This window comes from Notamacropus eugenii, chromosome 7 (genome assembly GCF_028372415.1).
Source record: "Notamacropus eugenii isolate mMacEug1 chromosome 7, mMacEug1.pri_v2, whole genome shotgun sequence".
In the NCBI taxonomy this organism is placed as follows: domain Eukaryota; kingdom Metazoa; phylum Chordata; class Mammalia; order Diprotodontia; family Macropodidae; genus Notamacropus; species Notamacropus eugenii.
Genome location: NC_092878.1, coordinates 111,812,460 through 111,827,954, shown reverse-complemented (window position 1 = coordinate 111,827,954; position 15,495 = coordinate 111,812,460). Strand labels below are relative to the sequence as shown.

The following is a 15,495-nucleotide window of genomic DNA, read 5'->3' as shown; positions in this document are numbered from 1 at the left end:
TCGGGACCCTGTGAGGCAGGGACAGGTCTACGTCCACTCTCAGCAGGAAGTAATTGCAGAAACTGAGACCTTTGTCCCTTACTCCAGAAGATTTGGGTTTCATCTATTTAAAAAGGAGGGAATGATGGGGTGTTTGGGTCCATATACTTGGGCCCTAATGCTAAAATCACATTTAAAAATCATGTTTCTCTCTAGCCTCAAAAATTCTATCTCAGGCAGTTTCTTCCTGAAGGACACAGCCTGTCCTAGCAATAGCTGTTATCTCCCTTCCTCCTGTAGTAGTTAGCTGCACCTAAAGAACTCAACTGCCAGCTATGTACTGAACTGACTGTGTAATGGGTCATAATGACATTTACTATTCACTGATCAATTATGTGTATCCTAGATTCAGACATATTTATACCCTCAATTTTTTAAATGTCACCCCATTACTGTACCCATCATACATGAACATCATTGGCGGAACTTCATTGACTGTGATACTAATGAGGCACAGATATTGAATATGTCAGGTTATGTATTACAATCCTGGCACAGTATTACTATGAAGGATAAGAATGATTCCAAGGTGCAGGGATTTCCAACACAACACTGGAGAACTATCAATGGAAAAACAACACCAGGGGCATGGAAGATTTTTGCGACAATTGGAGGATCCACGTCCTATATTGAAAAGAACAGGACAAATGGGGTGTTAGCTAACCACATTTATCCAGCTCGAGTATGTTTGGGGGGATAATATGTGTCTATGTGGGGATGAAAAGAAGATGTTACTATTGTAAAAAGTGTTAACAGTACCTTACAAGGGACTAAGAAGGACATTTATAACATCACCTGTTTCAGCTGCAAGGTTTCAGAGTGGATAGATTATAAAGCCTCTGGTGTAGTGTTCATTATAACACCACCAAAGTATGTACTTATGCCAGTAAAGACTAAGAGTTGATATAGATCCACAGCAGATCACATTTTCTGGGAATTAGAGCAGAAGATAGAGATTGTGGTGGGACCAAGGGTTTAAAGATGTGTTAGTTGTCTAATCTTAGGGATATCTTTTCTGATCTCATTGATTATGTCCTCATTATCATTGACTATTTCAGTATCCACAGTACAGAATGAAAGGGTACAAGCTAACTTCATGGAAGAGTTGGCACAAAAATGTGTCTTTAGGGTTCCAGGAACAAAGAAAAATTGATTTGGAGTTTTATACAATGATAAAGGAATTAAGAACTGCTGTTGTAGCATTGATGATGAGGTGGATAGGTTGGAATTTTGTCAACTATTGGTATGTGATTATCGCTGGACCTTCCTATGTGTGTCTAACAACCTGTATAATGAGTCAGAGTATGATTGGCAAAGGATCAAAAACCATTTGAATGGGGATATTGATAATCAGAATTTGACCCTGGAAATTGAGGATTTATATAAGCTTGCTCAATCTATGAATAACGCAGCAGATCAAGGTTTAACTGCTGATATAACTGCACAAAATATTATAGATTTCTTCAAACATTTATTTATTCCATCTATTTTCAGTTATATAGCTCATGCTGGAATTGCTTTTATTATGTACCTATTAGTTCTTTTCTGTATACTACCATTTATTGTTAAGCTTGCATGCTTGGTCTTAAAAGGTGTGGTTAAGAGGCTATATCTTAACACACAATTTCTCTGGAAAGTTCATCAAGAAAACGCAAAGGGGGAATTGTAAGGGGTCTGGAACACTTGGGTTATCAGGGTCATGATGCCCTCGGAAGAAATCTCTTGAGACAACATGTCCTTGCATGACTTACGTGATGGACCACCCTTATGCAATAACCAACCTTCACAATTATCTTGAGCAAGAACAACAGCCAAGCACGTTAGCTCAGCACACAGTGTTTACAAACTTCTTGCATGTATGAAAGTAGAATGCCTATATATATTCTGAGCAAGCTGAGAATAAACGGAGTGCATACCATCTTTGCTCCCGCCTCATTGATTTGTGCCTGGAAGAAAGATCTCATGCAGGAATGAGATCTTTGGGAACTTAACACACTAGGTCTTTTTCAATTCTGAGGCTCACTAATCACTGGGTAACAAAGTCTCTCAGAATTGGGAGATTATTTTATGAATAAACACAGGACCTGTGATTTCATCAATATTGAAATCTCTTTGATCCAATGATTTAGCAGATAATTCCTAAACAATTTCTTAAGACCCAAGGGTATATGATTTTCCCAGGGACCAGAGCATTGATAAGTATCAGAGATATAAAAAAAAATATATAGAAAACTGTAGACGAATTTTCTTTCTATTTTATTATTTGTTTTTAACACAGTTTATAACAGATAAAGCAGTTCCAACTTTTGCTCAGGTGATACTTCTCTCTAAAGCATTTACAATATGGACCACAAAAGACAACACCCACTACAGCACCCCAGAGGCTTAAACAAGAGTACCTTCCAATTAAAAAGACTCAGTGCCTTACATTTTTGCTGAAACTTATCCTTCAAATATTATGGAATGGTACTATGTTGTCTTGGGACTCCTTATTAAAGTGGCTGTTATTGTGGAAAACTAATTTTTCCCAAAGAATGTCCTTTTAAACCTCCTAGTATTTATATGATCACTCGGAATGGGTAGCTTATGTCTTTCAGTCACTGATTTTCACCCTGATACATGGAATCCAGTTGGGTTAGTCTCAACAATAGTGATAGGTCTGTTCAGTTTGATGGTGGAAAAGTTCAGTTTTATGGTGGTGTCCCACATTGGGCAGTGCAACACCTTAAGACTATACAAAAAGACAATTATGTAGCACAGAATTTGGGATTTAACTTAAATGACAAAGTACTTTGTGAACTGTTTGTTGAAACTGTGGAGCAGATAAAACAAAAAAAAGAAAGCACTACAGGGGCTTAGAAGCCCACCACAGCCCCGCCTGTTGCCTGACATGGTCCCTGACAGGTACACTCACCATGGGTAGAATTGGCTTCAGTTTCTAAATGGGCACGTGCTAATGGCTGTCACCAACCATGCCTGCCTATGGCAGATCAACCACAACTTCAAACTCTTTGGAAGTGCTCTTGCCAACCTGTTTGTCAAAGTCGGTTTTGCCACTTTTTCTACACAGTCAGGTGCATTCTGAGAAACATAACCCAACAATGAGTTTCATGCTGGAATTCCAAGACCTTGGAGTCAGCAGAGTGTGACCCTGGGACAAGTGGCAACCTAGCTGGATATGATCCTGAAGAACTCTTGGGGTTTAGTTAACAAAACTTTACAAAACAGAAAGTCAGACCCTGGAGCATTGAAGCTGAGATTCCAGAAATGTTTGTCTTGAATTCCTGTCTTCTTAATCTTCCTATGTGTCTGTGGTTGTAGAGCAACTCACAGTCATGGATGTGATTCTGGTGCTCTTAACCCTCCCAGTTTCTTAGCATGGGCCCCTTTTCAGTTTGATGGACTTTTCTGAAGGAAATATGTTTTCCATTTTACATAAGTAGATCCTTAAAACAACAACCACAACAACCTGAAACTCAATGCTTAGCCCTTGTACTGACTGTTTATAGTTTAGAAGAAGGACTATGATCTGGAATGAAAAGGAAGTAGAATCAAATGGAAGGGTGGCCTGGGGGGGCTCACTGGACTGTCCTGCAGAAGCCTAACAGCTCCTTGTCTGATGGTTGACCTTGAGTTGTGCTTGGTTGGCTAAGTGCTTTCTTTTTATTTGAAGTTTTTGTCAAATGAAGCTTAAGAAGAACTCTTAGGAATTCAGGTAACCAGTCACTTGTTAGATACTTCTGTTGGCAGTGACAAACTTTTAGACTAGTCCAGCGCCATCATCTATATCAGCATTTACAGTGTGCTTAGGTTCATTTAAAATAACACCAAAAAATGAATTTTAAGAAAAGTTTTTTTCTTCTTATTCCACCCTTCCCCCTGTGAAAAGCATGAAAATAAGATTGTGTTTGCTTTCTGATGAAAAGATGTGATTATTTATTTAAATCAATCTGCAGAGAAACTGAAAAAAAAGAAAAGTCTACCAGCTAATTCTGAATACATGACAATAAAAAACTTTTACACATGGTCTAGGCAAAAGGTGATTGTAAGTTGATGGGTAACATGAGCATTTAAGTGGAGAACAGATACAAAAGTTGGGAAAGTTGATTTGGGAAGATTTCTCAAATAATTGATCTTGGAGGGTAAAAAAGGGAGGAAGCTGGAGCGCCTCTGAAACTAGAAAGTTTGGATAAACTGCAGGTTTTAGGAGAAAGATAATAAATACTATTCATGCCATCTTGAGTGTGAGATGATGATGGAAAATCTGTTAAAAATACCAAATGTGAGTCTAGAATTCAAGAAAGAAAAATATATATGTTTACTTTATTGCTATTCTTGTGACTTCTTATGCTTCAGTATTTATCCTTGGTATTGAAATATTGCAAAACCAACTCTTCTATATGACTTATACTTTACGTGAGAGATAATAGGCAGACATCCTAAATGGTAAGTTGGTCCTCCCAAGATATTAAAAGAACCAGCGTTAAGACATATCATCACTGGAGGATTTATGGAATGACCTGGATAAAGATGTCAAAACATATAAATGCAAGAAGGACAAGATTATGTTATCAATGTAGGAAATATTTAAACCAATGAAAACAAGGATCCATCAAATTTTCAAAATAGGAAGCTTGTCTAGGTTATGAGTGTTTGTGTGTTTCAACTGCCTCTTTTACAGCCATTTATAACCTTAATACAGCTTAGTCTTGATTTCGACAAAGACAAATTAGTAAAATATTTTTGTGTACTACTTTGTTGATTTCTGTAAAACATTTTAAGCTTTATATTCTGAATGCTACATAAAAAGAAATTAAGCCCAATTCCCCTCCCACTCCCCCAAAAAATAATTTTTGTCAAACAACAAAGCCAAGGCAGGCAAAATTGGAAGGAAACCAGAAAAATCAAAAATAAATTACAGCAAGTCTCTCTGATAAAAGCCTGATTTCTCAAATATATAGGAAACTGGGTCAAATTTACATTTAAAAAGACAAGAGCTATTATCCACTTGATAAATGATCAAAGAAATTAAACTGGCTATTTTCTGAAGAAGAAATCAAAGCTATCAATAGTCTCAGTAAAAACAAAGCTTTAAATAACCACTGATAACAAAAATGCATATTGATACAACTGTGAGATAATACTTCACATCTAGTATGTGATTGCCTAATGTGATAGAAAAGGAAAAAAAAATGACAAATGCTGGAGGACATGTGGAAAATTCGGTTTACTAATGCATTCTTGGTGGAGTTGTAAACTGCTTTAATCACTGAGAAGAATAAAAGGCCTAAAGGGCATAAAACTGATGCTGAATAAGTTGTACTATATACTTGTGATGGAATACTATTGTGCTATGTTAGACATGACAAGCAGGATGGTATAGGAGAAATCTGCAAAAACTCTCATGAAAATATGTCGAATATAAATGAGAAGAATCAGGAAAACACAGGACATAATTACTGTAATATTATAAGGAAGATCAAAAGTGAAAGAAAAAATTCCAAAAAAAATCTTCGTAAAAAATGTTATATCTGTCTCCACAGGGATCTGAGAATTCTGAATGAAAACTGAAGCATATATTTATTTTTTATTTTTTATTTTTTAATGTTTAACAATCACTGCCATACAATTGAGATTTTATCCCCCCCCACACCTACCCCCCACTACCCCCCTCCCTCCCCACGACTGCATACAGTTCTGTATAGGTTCTACATATACTTTCCTATTGAGTATATTTTCACTATAGTCATGCTATGTAGTCAGACTAAAATAAATGAAAGAAATCATATAACAAATCAAAACATGATACACAAACACATACACATACACAAACATGATCTGCTACATTTTGTGAATGACTTCCATATTTCTTTCTCTGAGTGTGGAAGGCATTTTGCCTTGAGAACCACCTTTGGGATTTTTTTTTTTATAAGAAGTTTTTGTGTTATTACAAACTTCCAAGTCTACCAGAAAAAACTCTCGCACACTGTGGTCGTTGCTGTGCACAAAGTTCTCCTGGTTCTGCTCCTTTCACTCAGCATCAGGTCATATAAGTCCTTCCAGGCCTCTCTGAAGTCTTCTTGTTCATCATTTCTTATGGCACAATAGTACTCCATTACATTCATATACCATAATTTATTCAGCCATTCCCCAATTGATGGACATCCCCTTGACTTCCAGTTTTTGGCAGCTACATAGAGTGCTGCTATAAATATTTTTGTACATGTGGGACCCTTTCCCATTTTTATGATCTCTTGGGGATATAGTCCTAGTAGCGATATTGCTGGGTCAAAGGGTATGCACATTTTTGTAGCCCTTTGGGCATAGTTCCAAATTGTGAAGCATATATTTTAAAATTTTCTTATTTTCTTGGGGGGAGGGTTTGGTCTGCATTTTCTTTTTTCTACATGGCAAATATAGAAATATTTTGCATGACTTTATACGTATAATAGATATCAAAGTGCTTGCCTTCTCAAGGAGGGTAGAGGTGCAGGATAGAGGAAAAATTTGCAATTCAAAAAAGGAATGTTCATAATTTTACATATAGTTGGTAAATATTTAATGCAACCAATAGAATACATTTCTTAAAAGAGATAACAGTTCAATTCTGTCTGCCATGCTTTCTCTGGGAGATGTATAAAGACAGAGAGACAAAAATCCAGAGAAAGAAAAACAAGCACTGAGGCAACCAAGGGGTACAGTGGATAGAATGTTGGAACGGTCATCAAGAAAACCTAGGGAAGTCAATTAGTATTTCTTTGCATTAATGTCCTTATCTCTAAACCTGGGATAAACGCAGCTAGATGGCCCTGTATTGAGGGCATTGGGCCTAGTCAGGAAGATTTACATTCCTGAATTCAAATACAGCTTCAGACATCATTTGTGTTACCTTGGACAAGTTACTTAACCCTTTTTACATCAGTTTCCTCATTTTTAAAAGAAATTGGAAAAAGAAATAGAAAACTATTGCATCATCTTTGCAAGAAAACCTCAAATGGATTCATGAAGAGTTGGAAATGGCAGAAAAGAACTGAACAGCAACATAATTGGGATAATAATAGCACCTTCCTGCCAGAGTTATTTTAATAATTGAGTGGAATAATTTGAAGGACTAGGTACAGTCCATGACACATAGTAGGAGCTATCCAAACATTAGCTTTACTACTACTACTTTTGCTACTACTACCACTACCACCACCACCACCACCACCACCACCACCACCACTACTACTACTACTACTACTACTACTAGTATCACTATTATTACTACTACAAACAGCACCACCACCACCACCACCACTACAACTGCTACTACTACTATTACAATATAAAGCTTGTCTCAAAGCCAGGAAAACCCAAGTTCCACTTTTCTCATTGCCTCATACTATTAGCTATGTAATATTGGAAATTTTCCTTAATTCTAGAACTCTCTTTCAGCATGTAAGTTCAGAGAAAGTTGGCAATATGTTTTGATAGAGGGAATTTCCTTACCTGGAAGGTGCTTACTTCACAACTGCATTTTCTCTCTCTCTCTCTCTCTCTCTCTCTCTCTCTCTCTCTCTCTCTCTCTCTCTCTCTCTCTGTTCATTCTCTCCCCTTGTCTATATTTCTATCTGTTTGCATCAATCTCTTTTCTGTCTATCTCTCTATCTATCTCTCTATTTTACTCTACTTGTCATTAACAGGAGGCAGGATTACCTGATGGGGAACCTTATATTACAGCATAGAATGGCACATTTTCTGCAGCTTGGAATTTAAATGCTTTGTCTAAGATCGCGTAACTAGCTCGTGGCAGAAAGAGGATTTAAATCTAGTACTTCTTAACTTCATGACCAGAGCCTTCTATCTCTAATATACCATCCTCCTTTTTAGGGCAAATATTAATATTGAAGAACTGGAATTCTGTGGGAATGTAAAGATAGTGACAAATGAAAACATTATTCAATTTTCTAAGTCCCGTTAAGTCTGAATTCCATTCTTCCTTGTTCAGTTTTCGATCTAACATATCTTCATTCATAATGCTTCTCTCAACTTTTTGTAATGATGTACTAATTCACTGGGGTTTCCATATAGTAGTATGCCAAAATCTGGACAATCTTATAATTTTCTATCCTAAACCTAAGCCTAAAACTTAAATGAAATATATGGATAGGGTGTGTGTGGGGAGGAGGGGTGGGTGGGGTTGCTCTTATTTAAACCTAGGAAGAAACAATATAAAGGAACAAATCAAATCTTTCAAACCACAATTATTTGTCTCATAGACTCAGAGCTAAAAAAAAAAAAAAATGGCCTAAGCTCAAACTCTTATTTTACAATTGAAGAAACCAAGGTTCACAGAGTTTGAATTATTTCCCAGCGACCACACAGATAATAATAATACCAGCTGTGGGTTTTGAACCGTGATCATTTGACCCCAGAGAAGGTGTTCTTTCTACTTAATTGTTGAAAATGAATTAAATAAAATAAATGACTCCAATGACAGTAATTTTAAAAAGACGTATAGGATTAAAATGTGAAATAGTCGTATCTTTCCCAGATGAACCATCTAGTGGAAGGACACTAGACTATCATTTCTTTGTCTATACACAGGCATACCTTGTTTTATTGTGCTTTTTTTTATTGCACTTGCCAGGTATTGCATTTTTTTTTTAATTGAAGCTTTGTTGCAACTGTGCGTTGAGGCAGTTTATTGGTGTCATTTTTCCTACAACATCTCATATCACATCCCTGTGTCACATTTTGTTAATTCTTTCATTTCAGGTGCTGGCTGGGTGGGACGAGGAGGCGTTGGGCTTGGGGCTCGGGCTCCCACAGCATCTGAAGAGGCGGCAGCGGCAGTGGTGGCTAACAAGGTTGGTCAGGAATTCTGACAGTCCAGAGTGCCTGCCCGGCAGGGCCCCGCACACTCAGCTCTGAACAGTTCCTTGGTGGAATGTGTACTTGTTCATCCTTCATTGCTGAAGAAGGCCATGCCATCAGAGAAATGATGACATGACTTGCACTTGACTGTTCTGAGTGAGGGAGGGCTGTGCAGGTCACCAGTCTCACTTCTCCTCCAGAGTCATCTGAATCCAGTGACCAGATATTTATCAGGATGATTGGAGATGACCCACGATGAGGCAATTGGGGTTAAGTGACTTGCCTAAGGTCACACAGCTAGTGAGTGTCAAGTGAGTCTTCAGCCAATGAAGAGTATGGGACCCTCCTACAACACCTGACTGACAACATCACCCATGAGGACCTGGAATAGCTTGAGTTGGCCTGCAAAGAAGCCATCCCAAGTGAGAAGAGTGAGGAGATCACTACTGGTAGTGCCTGGTTTCACTTTCTTGAGACCCACAATAAGTTGGACAAAGATAACCTCTCCTACATGGAGCACATTTTTGAGATTTCAAGGCAACCAGATCTGCTCACCATATTGGTTGACTACAGGACCTGTGTGGTAAAGATCTCTGCAGAGGATGAGCTGGATACTACACTGACCCTCATTCCTAATGCCAAGGAATACAAAGACATCATCCAGCAGCCCTCAGAGGAAGAAATCATCAAACTGCCCTTCCCCCACAAAAGAGGCTGGAAGGAGGAAGAGGAGGAAGAGGAGGAAGGTTGGACCTTCAGTGGATCACTCTCATCCTCCTGGGGAGGAGGCAGGGGCAAGCAATTCACCACCACCCCCTACCCTACCTATTCACTAACCTGGTCTTAACCTATATATAGGGCCAAGGTAATTTCCCCTATAAAGGAAAGGAGACCAGAATGTTAAAGACAGACATTATTGACAATCTCAAATTTCATCCTGTTTTAATAGGGAAAAGAATTTAGAGACAACGAATAAATGAACACTCAAATGGGGCAAATCTCATCAACATCATAATTTAGGGGAAGGTCAAAATTCTTTACTTTTGACTGTCCATTTTTTCGGGGATGGACTGGCACATCAGTGGTTGGCAGGATCACAGCTATAATACGCCACCATTTGCATGGGCAGTTAATAGGAATTCTGCTACTGAGTTGTGGGGTGATACTTTTGCCTTATAACATTTGATTAAGGATTTATATGTGTTTCAGTATCAATTTCATTATTTGAGTACTTCTCTGTATGGATTCCCCCCCACCAAAGCAAACAAACAAGATTTCAGAAAGCTAAAATGATGGGCTTAATCTAATTCAGATTTAATAAGGAAAAAATGTCAGGACTAACACTGGGATCCAAGGACTCATTTGTACAGTAGTTCTTATATTGATGATAGTTGTTTCAATAGATTTCAGATTCAGTATCAACCAATACTGAGTCACCACAACCTATACGTTACTGGGATCTTAGGCATTGAGAGGTGTAGTGACCAGAACATCTGAGGTGAAATGTCAGTTGTTTCCTTACTTAGTCACACAATAGCTGATTAATATGTTCAGCTGAATTATGGATGCCTTATTTTAGGAAAAAAATTGATGAGAAGGTGCCACTAGGAGGATGGCAAGAATGATGGGGTTATGTAGAGAATGCCATTCAAATATTGGTCAAAGGGGCTTATAATGTTCATGGTAGAGAAGAAAAGAAAATGAGGGAATGAGAATGAAGGTTATCTTCAGGGTTTTGAAGTATACCATCAAGTAAGAAAGATTAGACTTACTCTTGACCCTAGAGAAAAGCAATTGGGTAGGTAGATCGCAAAATTTATAGAACACTAACTTTGGAGTCAGGGAGACTAAGCTCAAATCTGACCTCAGATAATTATTAGTTGTATGACTCTGGGCAAATCATTTAACCTCTCTTAGATTCCATTTCCCCTAAAATGGAACATTAATTTCAGATGTTTCACAAATTACTTTGCTAACATTAAAGAACAATGTAGAGGTTAACTGGGCTAAGAGAAGAAGTTTTAGAGTTATGTTTTTACTGTTAGTAAGGAAATATATGAGAACAGTTAAAGGTATGCAAAGTGGAATTTGTGGCCTTGTAGAGCAAATGGTTCTCTTTCACTCTTTGTCTCCAGGGAAAGGCTGACTGACCATTTGTTGAGTATGGATTAGTAGGAATTCTTGTAAAGGTCTAAGTTGGACTGCACAACTTCATAGGTATTTTCTAACCTAAAAGATTCCTATGATTCTTTCCCATAAGATAAATTGTCCATATGATGCTTGTATTCAAATGATTATGTGTCCCAAGGCATGACCTAGGCTTTAATAAAAGATTTAATATATTTTATAATTTATGCTCATGAGGTACAGTAGGAGAGGGAAGAGGAGAAAGAATAAGGCAATATTATTGGTTTCAACAAAGTTGTTAGTACAAAAACTCATAATTTAGATGAGGTACATGCATTATGTACAGTGATATAGATATCTATATTGGGTGGTGATTAAGATGAGAGTAGATGGAATTGCCAATTTAGTCTTTATGCATAAAGCATTATTAATAGCATCTTCCCAAAGAAATCTAGCAAAGTCATTCCCCAATTGATAAATGGTCAAAGGACATGAACAGAGAATTTTCAGAGGAAGAAATTAAAGTTATCTACAAGCATATGAAAAAATGCTCTAAATCACTTTTGATTAAATAAATGCAAATCAAAACAACTTTGAGGTACCAAATCACAGCTATTAGATTGGCAAACATGACAGAACAGGAAAATGATAAATGTTGGTGAAGATATGGGAGAGTAGGAACACTAATACACTGTTGGGAGAACTGTGAGCTCATCCAGTAATTCTGGAGAGTGGTTTGGAACTATGCCCAAAGGGCTACAAAAATGTGCAGCAAAAGACCCAGCAATATTGTTTCTAGGACTGTATCCCCAAGAGATCACAAAAAATTGGAAAGGGTCCCACATGTACAAAAATATTTATAGCAGCACTCTTTGTAGTGGTCAAAAACTGGAAATCAAGGGGGACGTCCATCATTTGAAGAATGGCTGAAATTATGGTATATGATACTATTGCACTATAAGAAATGATGAACAAGAAGACTTCAGAGAGGCCTGGAAAGACTTATATGATCTGATGCTGAGCAATAGGAGCAGAACCAGGAGAACTTTGTGCACAGCAACTATCACAGTGTGCGAGAGTTTTTTTTCTGGTAGACTTGTATCTTCATAGAAATGCAAGGACATAAAAAAAAAAATTCCCAATAGTCTTCTAAGGCAAAATGCCTTCCACATCCAGAGAAAGAACTATGGAATTCAATTACAGAATGCAACAGATCAATTTTTGTGTGTGTGTAATATATTTTGGTTTGTTATATGATTTCTCCCATTTAGTTTAGTTCTTCTACACAGCATGACTATAGTGAAAGTGTATTCAATAGGAATATATGTGTAGATCCTATATAAAATTGTATACCGGGGGCAAAGCCAAGATGGCAGAGTAGGAAGACACATATGTAGGCTTTCCCCACATGACCCATAAAATTCCTGTGGAGAGGTACTCTCAACAAATTCTGGAGCAGCAGAAGTGGAGAACAACAGAGTGGAGGAGATTTCAAGCCCAGGGTGACCTGAAAGGTCCACAGGAAATGTCTGTTGCACTGGACCCTGAGCTGAGTTCAGCTCAGCCTTGGCCATGCAGCAAGGTGTGGTGCTAGGAGGAGGACACCTCAGGGGCGGGAATCTCCAGTTGAGGAATCCCCAGTTGTAGCAGCAGCAGCGAGTTTGCACATCCCTCAACCCATAGGCACCAAAGGTCAGGGACAGGGCTTTTTCAAAACCAAAAGAATAAAAAAAATAGAAAATAATGTGAAATATCTCACTGGAAAAACAACTGACCTGGAAAATTGATCCAGGAGAGACAATTTAAAAATTATGGGACTATTGGAGAGCCATGATAAAAAAAAAAAAGCCTAGACATTATCTGTCATGAAATTATCAAGAAAAACTGCCCTGATATTCTGGAACCAGGGGGCAAAATAAATATTGAAAGAATCCACCTATCACCTCCTCAAAGAGATCCAAAAAAAGAAACTCCTAGGAACACTGTGGCAAAATTCCAGAGATCCCAGATCAAGAAGAAAATATTGCAAGCAGCTAGAAAGAAACAATTCAAGTATTGTGGAAATACAATCAGGATAACACAAGATCTAGCAGGTTCTATATTAAGGTATGAAAGGGCGTGGAATATGATATTCCAGAAGTCAAAGGAACTAGGACTAAAACCAAGAATCACCTACTTGGCAACATTGAGTATAATACTTCAGGGGAAAAATGATCTTTCAATGAAATAGAGGACTTTCAAGCATTCTTGATGAACACACCAGAGCTGAAAATAAAAATTTACTTTCAAACACAAGCATCAAGAGAAGCATGAAAAGGTAAACAGCAAAGGGAAATCATAAGGGACTTACTAAAGTTGAACTGTTTACATTCCTACATGGAAAGACAATATTTGTAACTCTTGAAACTTTTTTCAGTATCTGAAGTGGGATTACACACACACACACACACACACACACACAGATAGAAAGAGAGACAGAGAGCACAGGATGAATTGAATAGGATTGGATCATATCTTTAAAAATGAAATTAAGGGGTGAGAGAGAAATATATTGGGAGAAGAAAGGGAGAAATGGAATGGGGCAAATCATCTCTCATAAAAAAAACAAGTAAAAGACTTTTCAGCAGAGGGAAAAAGCAGGGAGGTGAGAGAGAAAAAACATGAAGCTTGCTCTCATCACATTCGACTAAAGGAAGGAATAAAATGCACACTCATTTTGATATGAAAACCTATCTTACAATACAGGAAAGTGAGGGAGAAGAGGATAAGCGGGGGGGGGGGGGGATGGTGGAAGGGAGGGCAATGGGAGGAGGAAGCAATTATAAGTCAACAGTCTTGGGGAGGGACAGGGTCAAAAGAGAGATAAGAAGAAATGGGAGGCAGGATAGGATGGATGGAAATACAGTTAGTCTTACACAACAGGACTGCTGCGGAAGTCATTTGCAAAACTACAGAGACATGGTCTATATTGAATTGCTTGCCTTCCCAAAGGGGATGGGTGGGGAGGGAGGGAGGAAGAGAAGTTGGAACTCAAAGTTTTAGGAACAACTGTTGAGTATTGTTCTTGCATACAACTAGGAAATGAGAAATACAGTTAATGGGGTATAGAAAGTTATCTTGCCCTACAGAACAAAAGAGAAGATAGGGATAAGGAAAGGGAGAGATGTTAGAAGGGAGGGCAGATTGGTGATAGAGGTAATAAGAATGCTCAGCGTTTTGGGGTGGAGGGAGGGGAGAAATGGGGAGAAAATTTAGAAACCAAAATTTTGTGGAAATGAATGTTGAAAACTTAAATAGATAAATTTAATTGAAAAAAAAGAATTGTACGCCATATTGAGAAGGGAGGGAGGTGGTGGGGGGTAGCTAGGGAGAAAAATCTTAGTTTTATGATAGTGGTTGTAGAACATTAAAATAAATAAAATGAATATATTAAAAATAATTTTAATTAAAGAAAAAAGAAATCTAGCAGTGTGACCCCTGGCTAGTTACTTTCTGTTTTGAAGCAGATTGCTCCTCACCTCTAAAATCATGTGTTCAATTAGATGGCCTGCGATCCCATGTAGATATCCATAATTCCTCCACAGTGCAGTGGAAATCCACAGCTGTATTCCTGGCTGTGAAAAAAAATATGCAGGGAAGCAAACTTAATGGCAGGAATCCAAGGAAACTCAAGGACAGTAATAGCCTTCAAGTTCAAGCCTGGCTATAGAAATACTTTATGCATTATGCCTCTTCCCATCAAGGTGGAATTCAGATATTCTTTTTCCTTAGTTGATTCTTCTGACCAGGTCAACTTGGTAAGAAAAATAGCTTCATTCAAAGATCATCTTCTGTTGTACTTCTGGCTCATTTCTTCTGTGGTGCAACCCTATATGTTTAATCGTTTTTCCCCACAAGAGTTGAAATTTTTCAATGGTGAAATAATGGAGTGTAATTTAAGAAAAGTCAAAGAAAAAGGGAAAATGAAGAAAGTGGAAAAGAGGATAAAGAAGAAGAAAGGAAAGAATAAGAAGGATAAAGAGAGGAAGTGTGTTCGGAGAGACTTTGTAACCAGTGATTAATACTTCTGGGAATGGAGTCAGGAAGACTCATCTTCCTGAATTCAAAACATCCCTCAGATATTTGCTAGGTATGGGACCCTAGGCAAGTCTCTTAATCTTTATTTGTTTTAATACACTGGAGAAAAAATGGCAAATCGCTCTGGCATCTTTGTCAAGAAAATCCCATGGACAGTATGCTCCATGGGTTTAAGAAAGCTGACATAACTGAAAAAACAACAATAACATTCAAAACTATAGTTCACCTGAAAATGACCTGAAAACCAGGATAGAACAACGTTTTAATTGGACTAAGATGACAAGGGTGAACTTTTAGTTCAGATTTAATTAGAAGGTTTTAACTTAATAGCAAAAACAAAAACAAAAACAAAACTGGTTAGAACTAGTTTTAAAAGTAGTGGTGATAGCAGAA

The 15,495-nt window shown here is 37.7% G+C and overlaps 2 pseudogenes; both read left to right on the top strand.

Annotated features, from left to right (window-relative positions):
* Positions 1–544: 544 nt before the first annotated feature.
* LOC140514743 (ubiquitin-conjugating enzyme E2 J2 pseudogene) lies at positions 545–3,144 on the top strand (annotated as a pseudogene).
* A 2,307-nt stretch (positions 3,145–5,451) lies between these two features.
* Positions 5,452–14,734, top strand: LOC140514742 (astrocytic phosphoprotein PEA-15-like; annotated as a pseudogene).
* Positions 14,735–15,495: the final 761 nt, after the last annotated feature.